Source organism: Phoca vitulina, unplaced genomic scaffold (genome assembly GCF_004348235.1).
Source record: "Phoca vitulina isolate PV1807 unplaced genomic scaffold, GSC_HSeal_1.0 scaffold41, whole genome shotgun sequence".
Lineage (NCBI taxonomy): Eukaryota > Metazoa > Chordata > Mammalia > Carnivora > Phocidae > Phoca > Phoca vitulina.
This window is the reverse complement of record NW_022589744.1, coordinates 4258937-4274575: the sequence shown is the minus strand read 5'-3', so window position 1 is coordinate 4274575 and position 15639 is coordinate 4258937. Positions and strand designations below refer to the sequence as shown.

Sequence of the window (15639 nt, the reverse complement as noted above, 5' to 3'; positions counted from 1 at the left end):
ATTACTCCAAAACTTAGCAACTGAAAACAAATTATTATCTCACCGTGGATCAGGAATTCGGCAGTGGTTCAGCTCGGTGGACTGGCACAGGATTTCTCACGAGGCTGTAGTAAAGGGGTCGCCAGAGCTGTTGTCAGCTGGAGGCTCGACTGGGTCTGGAGCACTTCAAAGAAGTGCTTCAAAGAAGGCTCACTCTCATGGCCATTGCCACGAGAAATGCCTCGGTTCCTCCGCATTGGGGCATCTTTGTAGGGCTGTGGGAATGTCCTCACAACGTGGCAGCTGGCTCCCCCACAAAGGAAATGATCCAAGAGATAGCGAGGAAGAAGTGATGCCTTTTCCAATCTACTCCTGGAAGTCAGCACTGCCACCAGATTCTATCTGAAGCAAGTCACTGAGGACAGCACATACTCAAGGGGAGAGGGACTGAACTCAACCTTGAATTTGAGGACATATTTTTAAAACACCACACCATAGGCAGGTGAGCCTTCCAGGGCACTGATTGTTGTCAGGAAGAAAAGCAAAAAAAACAAACAAACAAACAAATATTTTTTGGTCCCAAAATGCATTTCAATGGGCCTTTCTGTTGCTTAGTATCTTTTTTTCTTTCCTATTTTAATGAAGCCTATTCTCTTCTTATAAAATGCATGCTTATTTTTGAAAACTTGGAAACTACAGGCAAGTCAAGATCAAATAATAAAATTCACCCACTGTCACACAAGTGGAGACAAGCACTGATAACATTTTCGTTTATTTCCTCTCTTCTATGCATATTTCCTTACATTGGGGGGAACATAAGGATTATATAATTCCTACTCTTGCGTTTAACACTGTTGCATTCATTTTTCTACAAGTCATTAAGAACGCTTTGTACTGAATATGTGAAAGAGCTACCACTTTCCATTACACAGATCAGCATAATTTTCTTACTAATTCCCTTATTATTTGACTTTTAGGTTGTCAATTGTTCAAAAATTTTTGATTGAACAATTCAATGATGAACATCTTTGTTCCTAAAATTTTGAAGGCATTTAGGATCATTTTCTCAGTTGGGTTCCCAGAAATATGACTGAGCATTTTTGAGACGATTGGTACTTCTTTCCTGCCAAGCTTCTTGAAGCCCTACTTTCCATGATAACATTTTCTTACTCTTGGATCAACTAGGAACTAGTATTTCTCTTCAATCACTGTCAGTGCTATTCTTAGTTGGTTTGTTATCAAGTGCTTTCATTCATTTGTTCATTTATTCATTCAGCAAATATTTATGCGAGCACTACGTTATATGCCAGAACCGGGCTACGCACCAGGGATGCAGTGCTTACCAGAGCTCATAATTGAGAAATTTTGGCTTTTGCCTCTTTCCACAAGATTTGGAGTGGCTTGAAACTAAAATACATTAAGTGAATAATAAAATAAACATAGAAGGTCAGGACTGAAGGCAATAAAAACATAAATAAATACATTTCCCACAAGTGTTAACAAAATTGCTGTCATTGATTCTTAAACTTGGTTCTGCATTTCCTAGCAGAAAAAAAAAAAAAAGTGAGGACCATGATCAGCTCTAGGGTTCTCATAGCTGGAAAAGCAGAAGCATGTGTGTTCCTCAGGGAATGAAAGCCTTTCCTAGCACTGAATTCTAAAGGAAATTTCTTAAGTCTGATTTTATTACATCAAAGACAGACGGAGCAATATAAGATATGAGATCCTCAACAACATTTGGGGTTTTTGAAAACTGTCAATGCAGCAGCAAATTTCACATGGCCTTTTCTGTACTGATCTTTATCAAGTCAGGGCATAAGGTTAAAATGCAACTTCATGATAGTGACCAAGTGAAAAGCCAAGCCAGAGTCTCCAGGTAAGTAGCCAATTATATGGTCCAACTTGGCCCAAGAAAATAATTTAGAATTCCTGGAAGAAAAGAACAATGAGATACAATGTTTTATCTATCAACTTGGCAAAGACTACACTTTCTTTAAAGATTAAAACCCAATTTTGGCAAGAGATGGGGAAGCCAGCCCTCTTATACACTGCAGGTGAGAATATCCATTAAGATTTTTCTGGAGGGCAATTTGGCGTGAAGTAACAAAAATCCTGAAAATGTACTTATCGTGAAGTAACAAAAGTCTTAAAAATGTACTTATTCACAGCAATTTTGCTGCGGGGGACTTTCTTTTCTTAAGGAAATAACAAAATATGCATACAAAGACTTATGTACTAGGAGCGTGTTCTGCTCAGGCTTCTTGCTTTGTAATAAACACAGATGGGCCGACCCACCCAGGGGCTAGAAATCTCTGGATTTGGGGCAGCTCTGGGAGCTGGAACTTTTTCTGTCACTCTTATTAATATTTCAGCTTTTTTTTCTTTTTAAGACTTTTCACTTCGAAATAATTTAAGACTCGAAAGAATCTGCAAAATAATGGAGAGAGTTGCCACATAGGCATCATCCAGCTTTCCCCAATGTAACCAGTACATTAGCAAAATCAAGGCTTGGATCTAGTAAAATACTATTCACTAAACTACAGACCTTATTCGGAGCTCAACAGGTTTTGAATGCTGCGCGCGTGCACGTAGTACTATGAAATCCTATCGTGTGCATAGGATTTCATACGTGTAACCACCACCATATTCAGATCAAGGACTATTTTATCGGGAAGACTCTCACTCGTGCTGCTCCTTTATAGTCACACCTTCCCCTCCATAGCCCGTGGCAACCTCTGATCTTCCTCCACTGCTATAATTTTGTCATTTCAAGAGTGTGATATAAATGGAAGCACACGTGATAGAACCTTCTGGATGTGCCTCCTCTTTCTCGGCTTGTCTGTTTTCACAAAACTTCGACTGACCCTACTTCCTCCTGGTCCCTTCACAGCCTAAGTGGTTCTCTATGGTATTTCCCCAGAGAGAGGGATTCCGATGGTCACGGAGTCAGCCCACGTCAGCCCATGTCATTGGTCACTGACAAGCCCGTGGATTGGCTGTCAGGGTGTCAGGTTCCCATTTCTGGTCCAGTCATCCATGGCCCAGGGCAGTGGCCATTTGACACAAAAGATGGCCACCTCGGCCCACCCCATCATCAAAGAGATGAGCAAAGGGTTCCCTCTGAGAAGAATGCAGATGCTTTAACTGGTGTATCTACCTCACAGTTCAATGGAAACAAGCCTAAATGTCTGTGGCCTACCTGATAGACACTCCTGTGTTCTACTTTGCGAACAGACCCCAATTTGGGATTTTTGGGGGTGAACACTTGCTCCCTGAGTCTTCTAAGGCCCCGGGGGATGGACGCTCATGGGCGCAAGCCAATCCCAGGGATTCCATTCTCCTTCGCAATGGCTGGTTCAGGCAAGAGCCTGTGACACAATGAGACCTGAGTGAGGACTCTTTCCATGAAGCGTCTCAGATAGCCTCCAAAAGGCCTGAAGGAGTCACCCGGCTGGGGGCAGACCCAGGAGAGAACAGCTCAGCATCAAAGAGCTCCCGAAGGTTTCTCAAGTAGGAGAGAGCATCTTTCTGGGTGGTTCTTCCAAAAGCCGTTTAACCAGGATTCCCTGGCCCTCAACCACTGCTGCACAAGAACGATCCATAACAGAAGAAAACCCAAGAAACTAACTTTGAAGAAAAGATTAAAGGCCAGAGAGGAGATGCCAGGAAATTTTATTAGCCTGAAAACAGAGTAATCATTTTGTGAGTTAGGAGGATCATTTTGTTCCAAAGGCCCAGAATGATTTCTGTGTCTCTGTGAAGGTTCCTGTCCCCACCCCAAGCACCTGATGCTCACTTGTCTCCAGGGTTTGCTGGGATTTGAAAGAAGCAGAATTCTGTCCCCTTGTCCAGGGAATTTTGTCTTCATAGGGAGAGGCTGTTGTTTGTGCCCAGTAATTGGGTGACTATATAGCTACTTGTCCAAACCAGGACATTCATGAGAGTAAAACAGAGACTTGTTAATTCTGCTGGGGCCGCAGGCATAAACCAGACCATCCAAAGCTAACTGGGCTGGAGGGTCACCCAGCAATCTGCCCAAATCTGATGAAAACTGCCACCTGCCCACCCCACCCCACCCTACCTCACCTTTTGGGAGCTGCACGTGAATTTGATAATTTACCTATTTCAGGATTTCTCACACTTGGCATAATGACATTTTAGGGCTTCATTATTTCTTCTTGTAGGGGACTGTCCTGTCATACACCCCTGGACTCTACCTACTAGATGCCAATAACTACCCCCTCCTTAAGTTGTGACAACCATAAATGTCTCCAGACATTGTCAAATGTCCTCTGAGGAACAAAACTGCCCCAGTTAAGAACCACTGTTCTAGGCCCATCTACTCACTGTTTTGAGGAAGGACTTCAGGTCCAGGGTATGCTTAGGGGTTAAAGTTTATCTATAGTTAAAAAGTCTCATAGTGTCAGGGCCTTCCAAACGTCCATCGACTGATGAATGGATAAAGAAGGTGTGATACACACACACACACACACACACACACACACACACACACGCTGGAATATTACTCAGCCATCAAAAAGAATGAAATCTTGCCGTTTGCAATGACATGGATGGAGCTAGAGTGTATTATCTAAGTGAAATAAGTCAGAGAGAGACAAATACCATATGATTTCATTCATATGTGGAATTTAAGAAATAAAAGAGATGAACATATGGGAAAGGGGAAGAGGGGGAAAAAAAGAGGGAAATAAGCTATAAGAGACTCTTAACAACAGAGAACAACCTGGGGGTTGATGGAGGGAGGTGGGTGGGGGATGGACTAGATGGGGGATGGGTATTAAGGAGGGCACTTGTGATGAGCACTGGTGTTTTAGGTAAGTGATGATGAATCACTGAATTCTACTCCAGAAACCAATATTGCACTGTATGTTAAGTACCTAAAGTTTAAATTTTTTAAAAAAGCAACAAAAGAAAAAAAAAATATCGGGACGTTGCTTGGGATTCTCTCTCTCCCTCTGCCCTTCCCCTCCTTCTAAAAAAAATAAAAAATAATATCAAACTCAAGAGAGTGAGTCACAGGACGGGGCAAGCAGCCGCTAATGGGGTGGGACAGTGGGGCACATGAAGGGCACCCCAGAGAGAAGGCGAAATATGTTCCTTCCTTTCCAGTGTTGTTTGGGAAACTGCTATGACACACAGAAGCTGGGGTTTGGGTGGGAGAATATCTGAGTCTCCCAACCAAAATGGCGCCTGTGCCTCTAGAGAGCCAGTCAGGGACAATCCATTGACCAAAATATGTTGCTCCCACAATGGGTAGCTCTGAAGCTAGATCACTCCCATCACTCCAGGAGGTGCCAGGCATGTTGAATGAATGAATGAATGAACCCTAGTTCCATCTTAAACTTACTGAGTGAGCATGGGCAAGAGCATTTAGTCCTTCTGAGCTTTAATTTGCTCATTTAAATAATAAAGAACACCTACCTGCCTTACAGTGGTCTGGTGGTGCCCGATGAACTGAGACCCTCTAGTCCGTTCTATCACAAATGGGGGTAGATTGCTACAGGCATCTAGTAGGGTAGAGCCCAGAGATGCTGCTCAACATCCTACAATGCTGAGGGCAGCTCCTGACCCTGCCAACCAAATATGAATAGTGCCAAGGTTCAGAAACCCTCATAAACCTGAGGTCCTGGGTTTCTCCTATGTTCCAGGGAACTTGGGGTTGTCTTCTCCTGGGGAAGGCTGGGGGTCTCTGCACTCCCCCATCCCATGGGAATAAAGGAATGAGTTAGGGATTGCATCTCTGTCCTCTGAGGTTGTCCTGATCTATCAGTGGGAAAATTGCTTACCCCCCTCCCCATAGACCAGCATTTATGAGGTTGATGAAAGGACCAGGTGGTCCTGACCTGAGTCAGGATTTTTCTGACTATGGCCATAGGTGGCTGGCACTGAGTGACGTCAAGAGACTCACAGAAGATACCCCAACCAGGAGAGATAGTAGCTAAACACTAGCTAGTATCCCCAGTCTTCCCTTCCGGGCAGAGTGGCATCCAACCTTCCCACCACCCATCCTCCTGGTGGGCCCTAGAGGGGTCCTGGCACATTCAGATTACTCACTGCCAGGAACACCAATGGTGCCCAGAAGACATTTTCCACTTTTGTCCCCTCCCTGCCTCTCCTTTGCTCTTCTGCTGTCAACACCTGCTCCCAGAAAGTGCCTGGCACTGTTTGGCCGAGGACTGTGAACCATCTAGAAACACTACCCTCCCATAGGGATTTATAATTGAACATGCATTAAGACCTATATAATGACAGTTACATTTGCTACTGTTTGCCAGATCCTGGCAATTTTGAATATATTATCTCCTTTATTCTCTCAACAAGCCCTCCAAGTGTGTGTTATGGACAGTATGCCATTTTTCAAATGATGAAATCAAAACTTGGAGGGATCAAGTAATTGACCCAAGTCACTTAGCTGGTCAGTGGCAGAGATGAGATCCGATCTCAGACACATCTCCCTGCAGAGGGCATGCTCGTAATCGACTGTGGATAGACAGGTATAGGGGGTACTGCCTCTGGAGTGGCTGGAGCCCCTGAGCCAGTCACCCCCAGCTGCAAGAAGATGGGTCCCTTTACCCCAGTGGGCCACCTGTAATTATCATGGTCTTGAAAAAGGGCAGGAAAGACAGATAGCCTGAACTAAACTTTTTCCTACAAATGGATAGGAGGTCCATCAGGAAATTTTAGACATTTACCAATAGATGGCAATGATCAAGGGAAACAGGGAGATCTTTTCTATCCCCCATGGGAACAGAATCCATGATCTTTACAAGTTTATGGGAGGAGATGTGTCATTCTTAAGATTTCCAGAAGCTAGAGGCTTCCAGAAAACCCGAGGCAGGTCTGTTTTTTGAGAGGCCAACTTGTTGTGCTGATGGGGGGGGTCCCACTTCCTGGAACCAAGCCCAGATAATCCTTTGCTTGCTCTGAAAGGATAGCTAGAGCCACAGGAAAAGCAACATTGCTCTGACTGGGGGGACCAGCTTTGCCCATTCCCCACCCCCATTCTCACTATTGCTAACCATCTCCTCAGACTCCTTGCCCTGCAAAATCAGTGCCGTACACTTCACACCCACTGGGAGGGCTGATTAAAAAAAGGAAAGTAGCAAGTGTTGGCAAGGACATGGAGAAATTGGAACTTGCTGGTGGGAATGTAACTGTGCTCAGCTGCCATGGAAAACTGTCAGTTCCTTAAAAAGTTAAATATAGAATTACCATATGATCTAGCAATTCCACTCCGAGATATATACCCAATAGAACTGAAAACGAGTGTTTGAAAAAATACAAGCACACACATGTTCATAATAAGCACTATTCCCAGTAACTAAAAGGTGGAACAACTCAAATGTCTATCAGCGGATGAATGAATAAATAAATTGCAGGATATACATACAATGGAATATTAATCATAAAAAGTAATGAAGTACTGATGTGTGCTACAATGTAGATGAGCCTTGAAAACATCATGCTAAGTGTAAGAAGCCAGACACAAAAGGCTATATATTGGATGGTTCCATTGGTATGAAATATATAGAAAAAGTAACTCCTTTGACACAGAAAGCAAATTGGTATTAGCCAGGGGTCGGAGAGAGGGCGAATGGGAAGCAGTTGCTTATGGGTACAGGGTTTTCTTTTAGGGAAATGAAAGTATTTTGGAACTAGATAGAGGTGGTAGTTGCACAATATTGTGAATGTACTAAATGCTACTTTAAAATGCTTAATTTCATCTTGTGTGAATTTCACTTCAATAAAAAGAATTCTTAATTAAAAAAAATTAGTGTCATAGTTATACCAGCCTGGGCAGGGAACCAGGCTGACGCATTATAAGAGTATTCTTCCTTAACCTCTATGTGGCAAAGCGTCTGATGATTTGGCAAACAATATCCGTCCCTTCTTCCAGTATCTGCTAGTTTTAACTCTGAGCACCTGTTTCCACCACACTCTCTCAGTCCAGATGCTAGTTACGTGAGTCAATTAATTCCCTCTCCTGGTTTTCTCTCATTTGTAACCAAAACAATCCTGAATGATACAGTCAGTTTCAAGGTTTCTGTGGGTCTGCTCCACACTGTACTCCTGCCCGCCCCGCCCCCACACTGGCTGCCTGGCTCCTCGGTGATATACTGCTTCCTTCCCAGATGCTGCCCGCTTAGAAAACCACCCTCACTCATATCTTTCAAAGCTTTTTCTGTTGTTGTTAACTTCAAAGCTAGGAAGTGGTTACTAAAGATGCTATTTTCTGTCCTCTCAGGAGCCAGGTAATTGAGGAGGTGGCTGGAGCCTGGCCCTGTTTTCTTTGTTCTGAAATACGGTGTTCTCATTTCCTGGCTTCCCTTTCTCCTCTCCCCCACCCCACCCTCCAGGGGTTTGGGCCCTTTGTTCTGGGTGCCCACCCCTACCAGGCCACCGCTTTCTACCCAGCCGTTTGTTTGCCCCAGGGAGGCGGCCAGTCACCTGAGCTGAGCTGCTTCCCTCCCACACACACACATACACACCACTTTGTCAACAAGCTTGCTGGGATTACAACCACCGCAGTCTCTCTTCTTCTCAGGGACCCAACCTCTGGAGGTTCTCCAACTGTGCATATGTCACCTGACCTAAGTAACACCTTAGCCCATGAGAATGCATGCTGTCGGAGACATGGATTAGCTTATCAGATGAAATTAGTGTCTCCCTGAGGCCTGACGGCATGAGTCAGGGCAGAGAGCTTTTATAGAGCTCAGCAGAGAACCAGAAAAAGTCTAGGACTCTAGGACTGTGAGGCTGCAAACCAGCTTGTTTCTCAGCCCTGCGGGGAGCTGTCCAGGTGCTGACCTGTTTGAGCGCCATCTTCGGGGGCCACCTACAGACCTCCCCTGCCCTCCTGGGTCTTTCTCTTCCCTACCCTGCTGCATTCAGCCCCATCTATGGCCTCCATTCCAGTGTCACTTCCTTTAACACCCTGCAACTTTCTCAGTGCTCAAAATGGAGAGGAGTCTTCATTCTGCTGATGGGCTCCCCTGCCCTTGGAACTGTTTTATAAGCAACAATCTAGTTGCCAAGGGGACAAGTTATGAGAGCAGAGGCTGAACAGCTGGTCTTAGGGGACAGGGAGAACAGCTTGGAGAAGGGCCAGAGGGAATACGAGCGGCTGCTCGGTCACCCGGCAGAGACATGAACGGCTGTGTGAACAGTCCCAGGTTTCACACTCTGCTGCATCAACAGGGAGAGAGAGCACATTCTAATGGAAGAAAAGAAATCCGTTTTCAGCAGGCCACATTTGGAGGCCTGACCAGGCACTTTAGTGGGCTATGGAGAGGAGAAGGGGCGTTCGCTGGGGGCATGGAAAACTGCTCAGGCAGAACTCAGAGACAACAGAAAAAGGAGGGGTGTGGTGAGGTTTGATTGGGGGAAGTGTGGGGTAGAGGCAATGTCCCCGTAGACACCTCTTTTGCCAGCAAAGTCAAGTCCAGGAGGAAAAAAGGGAAACTTAAGAATGAATCTATGAACAAGGAAGAGAGTGTGAGGAAGGAATCTCACCTGGAGGTTTAGCACAGACCCGCCTTCTAGGTTCCCCACCCAACCAGCTAGACGGAAAGCATCATTTCCTGACCCAGCTTCCCCCTTGAGGAAGAACAGGGAACCAGTCTCTTGCTTCTTGAAGTCTAGTGTTCCTTGGGCCCTGAAAATTCTCAGGGCCGGTGGTCCTGTCATCCCAGCCTTCCCCGTTTGCCCAGGCATCCAGAATGTGTGGCCCCCAAACAGCTCCCGGGTTCCCCTACTGAGACCAGATCCTGCATGCCTGGGCCCTGACAGCTGGCCTCAAGATTATGGCTGCCGTGCCCACTCACGGCATGGGTGATGCTGACATGGACAGAGCCTGAACATGCCATTCTCCCTTGGCACTATAATTTGGCCATTTCCAGGGCAAATTACTTCTTTAAACCTCTATTTCTTCATCTGGAAATAAGGGAGAGTAATGTCCTAGTTCATCGGATTGTTCTAAGAACCAAATGTGTTAACACATAGAAAGCACTTAGCAGAGTGTGGCATGTAATTGATATTAGTTGTAATAGGTACTATTATTATTAGCCAGCCCTCCATAGGGGCAACTCTACATCAGCCTCAGTTCTTGCCCTGGCTTTACCCAGTTCTGCCCCCTGCAGCCCTAACTTCTTCACTGGGCCCTTTTCCCCCACTTCCAACTCCCTTGACAAACACAAATACACTTCCCACATGTCTTGAGGTCATGCCCATTTTAAACTCCATCTGGCTCTGCTGAGAAACTCAGATCTCCTCCCTCCCAACACTATTGAAAGTGCCTTCATCTCTCTTACTGCTCAGCCCCCATCCTTATTGATGACCACTTAGACCTGGAGTTTAGGGCTCCCCAGCGCATCTCCCCACTACACCGATGGTATAGCCCATATGCTTCTGCATGAATGAGTCAGGTGTAGGTACTAGAAGGTGTAAGAAAGGGAAGAAGGGAAGGAGAGATGAATCAGGTTAGGTTACATTCTGCAGTAGTAATAAATAACTCTCCAAATCCAGTGGCTTCAAACAACAACTCTTTTTTCCCCTTGCTTGTGCGGTGTCTATCCGAGGTCAGCAAGGAAGTTCTACTCTTTGTAATCACTTCAGAGTGACATTCAGAGTGACAGAATCTTCATCTTGACTAGTGTCTCCACAATCCCAAAGGCAGGGAAAATAGGATGGCAAAACACTCAGGGGCCCCTAAAGCTTCCACCTGAAATGACACATGTCATTTCTGCTCATATTTCATTGGCCAAAGCAGGTCCTCCATCCAAGCATAAATTAAAAAGGGCAACGAAGGAAACTCTTTCCATGGGGTGGGACAGGGGGATAGGGCACTGAGCACGAAAATATATAGCCCCCTACTGGGGAGTGCACACCATGTGGGCCTCTTCCCAACCAGTCCATCCCTCCCAGAGCACCCAGCTCCCACCTCTACCTCCAAGGGACCTGGCTGACCTTTCCTCTTCTGAGACATAATTGGGCATTTTCCCTGACATGAATACAAGGCACATTTTACAAAACTGAATGTGCTCATGTGTATGTATATTTCTAATTAAGACCTAATGCATGAAGCCATCAGATTTGCTCAGATTGACCCAGGATTCAGAAAAAGCTGAGGTTTTATGAAACTCCTCAACCAATGGAGAATGCATGAATTATTGAAAGGATGGAAAAAGAGACCCAGGGAGGAAGGGCTGCTCCATTATTCATCAGGCCCAGAGTCCCCAGGTCCCCGAGCACTGCTGCTGGCTTTGACACCTACAGCATTTTCCCATTATGTCAACAGTGAGTGTTTCAAACACGCCGAATTGGCAGCCTCCAAGCAGGGCCCCCACCCACGCCATCCACTGCCTAGCTCATGATCTGAACCAGTCCGCAGCTGAACTGTGGGCTAAGAATGTTGATATGTAGAACCCACCTACCCTCCCTTCCCGGGGCTTTCTGCTCACAGGTCTCCAGGCCTGAGATCTAAAGTCCTTAAAAGAAGCAGGTCTTTCACTTGGACCCCAACATGTCTCTCCAGTTTTCTCTCCCTCCATTTACTCCCCCTACCCAACCCCAGACCATTCACCTTGCCCTGAATGTAATTTCATATTCTCATACCTTTGCCCACGCTGGCCCCTCTGCCTGAAACTGCCTTCCGGTGCCTTTGCCTCCCCAGTGAACTCCTATCCATCTTTAAGACCAAATCAGAGAAAGGGCAACTAAATTCTGTTGGGAGCCCACGTGTTAGACGTTTGTGCCAACACTATCTCAGTGACATGTCACAACAACCCAGGAAGGTGGGGGTTAACACCAGCGCCAGCTCCGTAATCTGTGGGGTCCAGTACAAAATGGAAATGCTGCCCCTTGTTCCCAACCGAATTCTGAGATGATAAAAGCAGATCACGAAACCAGGCACAGAGCATTTCAAAGAGTGAGCAGGTCTTTGTGACTGCATACATTACAAGCCCATGAAGTCAACCCTGGTTACTGAGGAGTAAACCAAAACCCAGAGGAGTCAAGTAACACGTACAAGGTCACACAGCTAGCTAGGGGCAGGAGGCTGAAGACCTCGTTCCGTCTAATGCAAATCCCTTTTCGCTCAACCACCCACCTCCCGAGGTCTCCTCACTTGCCTCAGGCAGAACGGTGAGGGAGGAGGCTGGGAGCACCCTGGAAATTGATTTTCATTTTAAAGGGTGCCTTCTGCAAACAATGGGTCTGTTCCTTCATCATGGGCATTGCAAGATGACCTAGAGAACAGCATTGCACAGATTAAAGAGGGAACTGATCTAGGAAGCAGGTGGCATTCCAGCATCCCTCAACTGACCCACAGGGGAGTCCATTCCCCCTGCCATACCCACCGTCACACTCTCATACCTTCCCTCTTCGGTTGCCTGAGGACTTGGCTGCTGCCCAGCTGAGGTGACCCTATAAAACGCAGATGCCAGGGCAGCGTCTCTGGCCTTTGCTGGGAATATTAAGTGCAGACCTTAAGAAAGGCGTATCTTCTGGCTGCTGTGTCCATTTTTCACCTTTTCACAGCACTGATCCAGCTCCACCAGTGTTTTTGTTTGGTGACTTTCCTCTTAACAGCTTGAGCCCTGGGGAAATGCATCTTACCGATATTCATTCATTCAGCGAATATTAACTATGCACCTACTGTATGCCGGGCCTTCTGCCTTCAAGGAGCTCACAAGCACAGCCGTGGAGACTGTCAGTAAACTCACCATTGCTAAAGTGGTGAGAGCTAGACGAGAGGCTCCTGGACCCACGTAGGGGAGAGAGAAATTAATTATTGGGTCAGAAAGAGCAAACTGAGTAAGGTCTTGGAGGATTTATAGGAGTTTTCCAAGTGGAGGAGAGGGCAAGTCAGGCAGAAGGGACTAGCACATCTGAAAGAGTTTGGGGCTGATGGGTATTGAGGGTTTGAGAGACATGAGCACTTGTCCAAGGGGTGAGAAGCCTCTCCTCCTTAGGGAATTCTAGGGGGTGGGAAGGAGCACTCTTGGGGAAGTAGGAGAAGAGAGAAAAAGCTGGGCATTTTTTAGGCCTAAAATGCCTCGAATAGAAACTTGGGGCATCCTTCCCCAAAACTTCCAGTTGTCCCAATTCCACAGGGCCCCACTCACATGTGACAATGTTCTCCCATGATGCCCAGGTCAGATCTCAGCAGCAAAAGGGCTCCCGTTGGGGCTCCTGCCTTATAGTCTTCCACAAATATGTTCATTGCCGATGTCTTGTTATTGGCAACCTACTTTTGCCCCCAAACATATATATACTCCATGTCTTCCGCCATTTCATGGTCTATAGGGATTTTACTGACCCTCTAGCAGAACCTCCCTATGGCCTGGCTGGCCAACCTTATATCCTGGAGACCTCTTGCAGGGAGGCGCCTCCTGCTTAGAGGAGAGGGCAGAAGCCGCTACTCTGTGAGCAAGCCACACACGTTGGACAAGGCTATTGGTCAGGCCGGGTTGCCATTACAGAGAAATGGGCAAGCATTCAGGCCAGAAAGGGTAACCCTTGGGTGCCAACATCCAATCTAACTGAACAGGGCCACCCTAGCTCCAGCTGCAGCTTTCAGATTAGTCATCGATGAACAAATATTTATTGAGCACCTACTGAGCGTCCAGGCCCCAGAGAATAAAGGAGACATATAGACTGAAGAAAGAAGAAATTTAAAAATGCTGGTTGCTACCATTTATTGTACATATATTTCCATTGAGTCGTTCGAAGAGGCAAACAATTTGCTTACTGCTACAGAAAGCAAGCATAGCGAAGCTTTAAAAGCACAGATCCTGGAGCCAGACTGAGCTGGGCTGCAATCCTGGCTCTGTCAAATTCCAGCTGTGCGTCCTGTCTCTGTGCCTCAGTTTTCTCCGCGGTAGAATGGGATTGTTGGGAAGGCGTTAAATGACTTCATACAGACAAAGCGCTCCGAACAGTCTACAGCGCACAGGAAGCGATCAATACACACTCTGGCCTTGTTGCCGTGGTTGTTATTGTTAGTAACTGCCAAGCGGGAGCCTCTGGAATTTGAAAGGAAGTCTGACCAAAGTCAGGGGGTCTCAGGCAACCCCTAGCGGCCCCGAAAGCGTCTCCTCCCCTACCCCAGGCCCCTACTACTTTCCACCTGCAGACCCCACGAAGGTGCTTCCCGCCGACGTGCTCCCCTGCCGCGGTGGGGCCCAGCGTCCGCAGCCCGCCGCACCCGGGGGGAGGGGCGGGGGCGGGGAGGGGAGGCCCCGCCCCCGGCCCCGCCCCCCGCCTGCCCCTCCCTCTCCGAGTTCGCGGCTCCCGCGGCGGCGGCAGCGGCGGCGGCGGCAGCGGCTGCTCGCTCTCCAGCGCGGAGCGGTTCGGCCGGACGCGACGGGGCGGGCGCCCGGGAAGCTGGCGCCGAACCTCCCGCCCGGCGCGCCGAGCAGGCGAGGGACCTCCGACCAGGGTCAGGGGCCGCGGCCGCTCGGGTGAGGTAGGAGCCGGAAAGCCGGCGGGGAGACCCGCTCTCCCATGCCGGGCGGTGGGGGGTGGGGTGGAGGGGGGTGTGGGGGGGGGCGGGAGGACCATCTCCCGCCGGCGCCTCGGCCGCGGCGCGGGGCTGCCCCCCATTACCGCGTCGCCAGGGGCAGAGGCCACCTTGTCCCCCCGCGGGCGCGCGTCCGGGTCCGGCGCTGAGAAGGAAGGGGCAGCGTGGCGGCGAGTGCGCGTGTACACGCCCGTGTGTGCGCGTGTGTCCGTGTGTGTGCGCGCGTGTGCGTGTCGGGAATGTGCGGGGGAGGAGATGCCGCCCCCTTTGCCGGCGCTGCTGGGCAGTCTGGTTGCCCACTCCAAAGCTGAGGGCACGCTCCCACGACGGGCTGGAGTGGGGCTGGCAGAAATCATCCGGATAATGCGGGAGCGAAAGCCCACCACCACCTGTTGAGCGGGGCTGTCCATCCATGCCTCGAATTCCCCGCTTCTCCCTCCTGACCGCGGGGGCAGCGAGGATGCCCAGGTCCGGCTGGGTGCAGGAAGGGTCGCGGCCAGATGCCGGGGAGCGGAGATGGACAGGCAGGGGAGAAGAAGCTGGCGGGGAGGGGGCCCCCCTCCCGGCGGGCTGAGGCTGAGGGTGAGATTCCCACCCACCAGGCACACACCAGCACATTTCCCCCATCACTCCAAAGCCTCCCTCCTCCCCATTTTAATTACTTGAGCTGTCTCTGCCCTCATCCTAATTTGGCAACCCGTGAAGATGCAGTTCGTTAAAATTTTCAAAGTGAAGTCAAATTATCACTTCTTGGGACTGAAAGGGCTTTAAGAGGTAATTCCTGGAACCTGGCTGGGGAGGAAAGAGGATCCTATTCTGAGCCCCTCCAGGGCTGGCCTGGGTGTCGGTTCCCCGGGGCCCTGGTGCAGCCTTGAGCTCTCATCTGCCCCCCCCCAGAACTTGCCAGCCACCTCCATGTCCCCTTTTAGGGTTGAGGAAGCTCTTGTTCGGGGATGGGAAGGGATTCACCTGATTTGTGGGATTATCAGTGACTGGACAAGAGCAGGACCCAGGACTGGGTCCCCAAGTGGGAGACAGACGTCAACCTCCAGCTGTCACGTGTGCTGGCTCCTACTCCGCACCATCCTAGGGAACAAAAGATGGGACTTCCTTCCTGG

The 15639-nt window shown here is 48.4% G+C and overlaps 1 protein-coding gene across 2 annotated transcripts in view; it reads left to right on the top strand.

Moving 5' to 3' along the window:
* The first annotated feature begins 14317 nt into the window (after positions 1-14317).
* Positions 14318-15639, top strand: part of CACNG5 (calcium voltage-gated channel auxiliary subunit gamma 5) — a 40918-nt gene continuing 39596 nt past the window's right edge. For both annotated transcript variants that reach the window (XM_032429483.1, XM_032429484.1), the window contains exon 1: positions 14318-14467. The gene's annotated coding sequence lies outside the window, so the exon portion shown is untranslated. The remainder of the gene's footprint in view (positions 14468-15639) is intronic.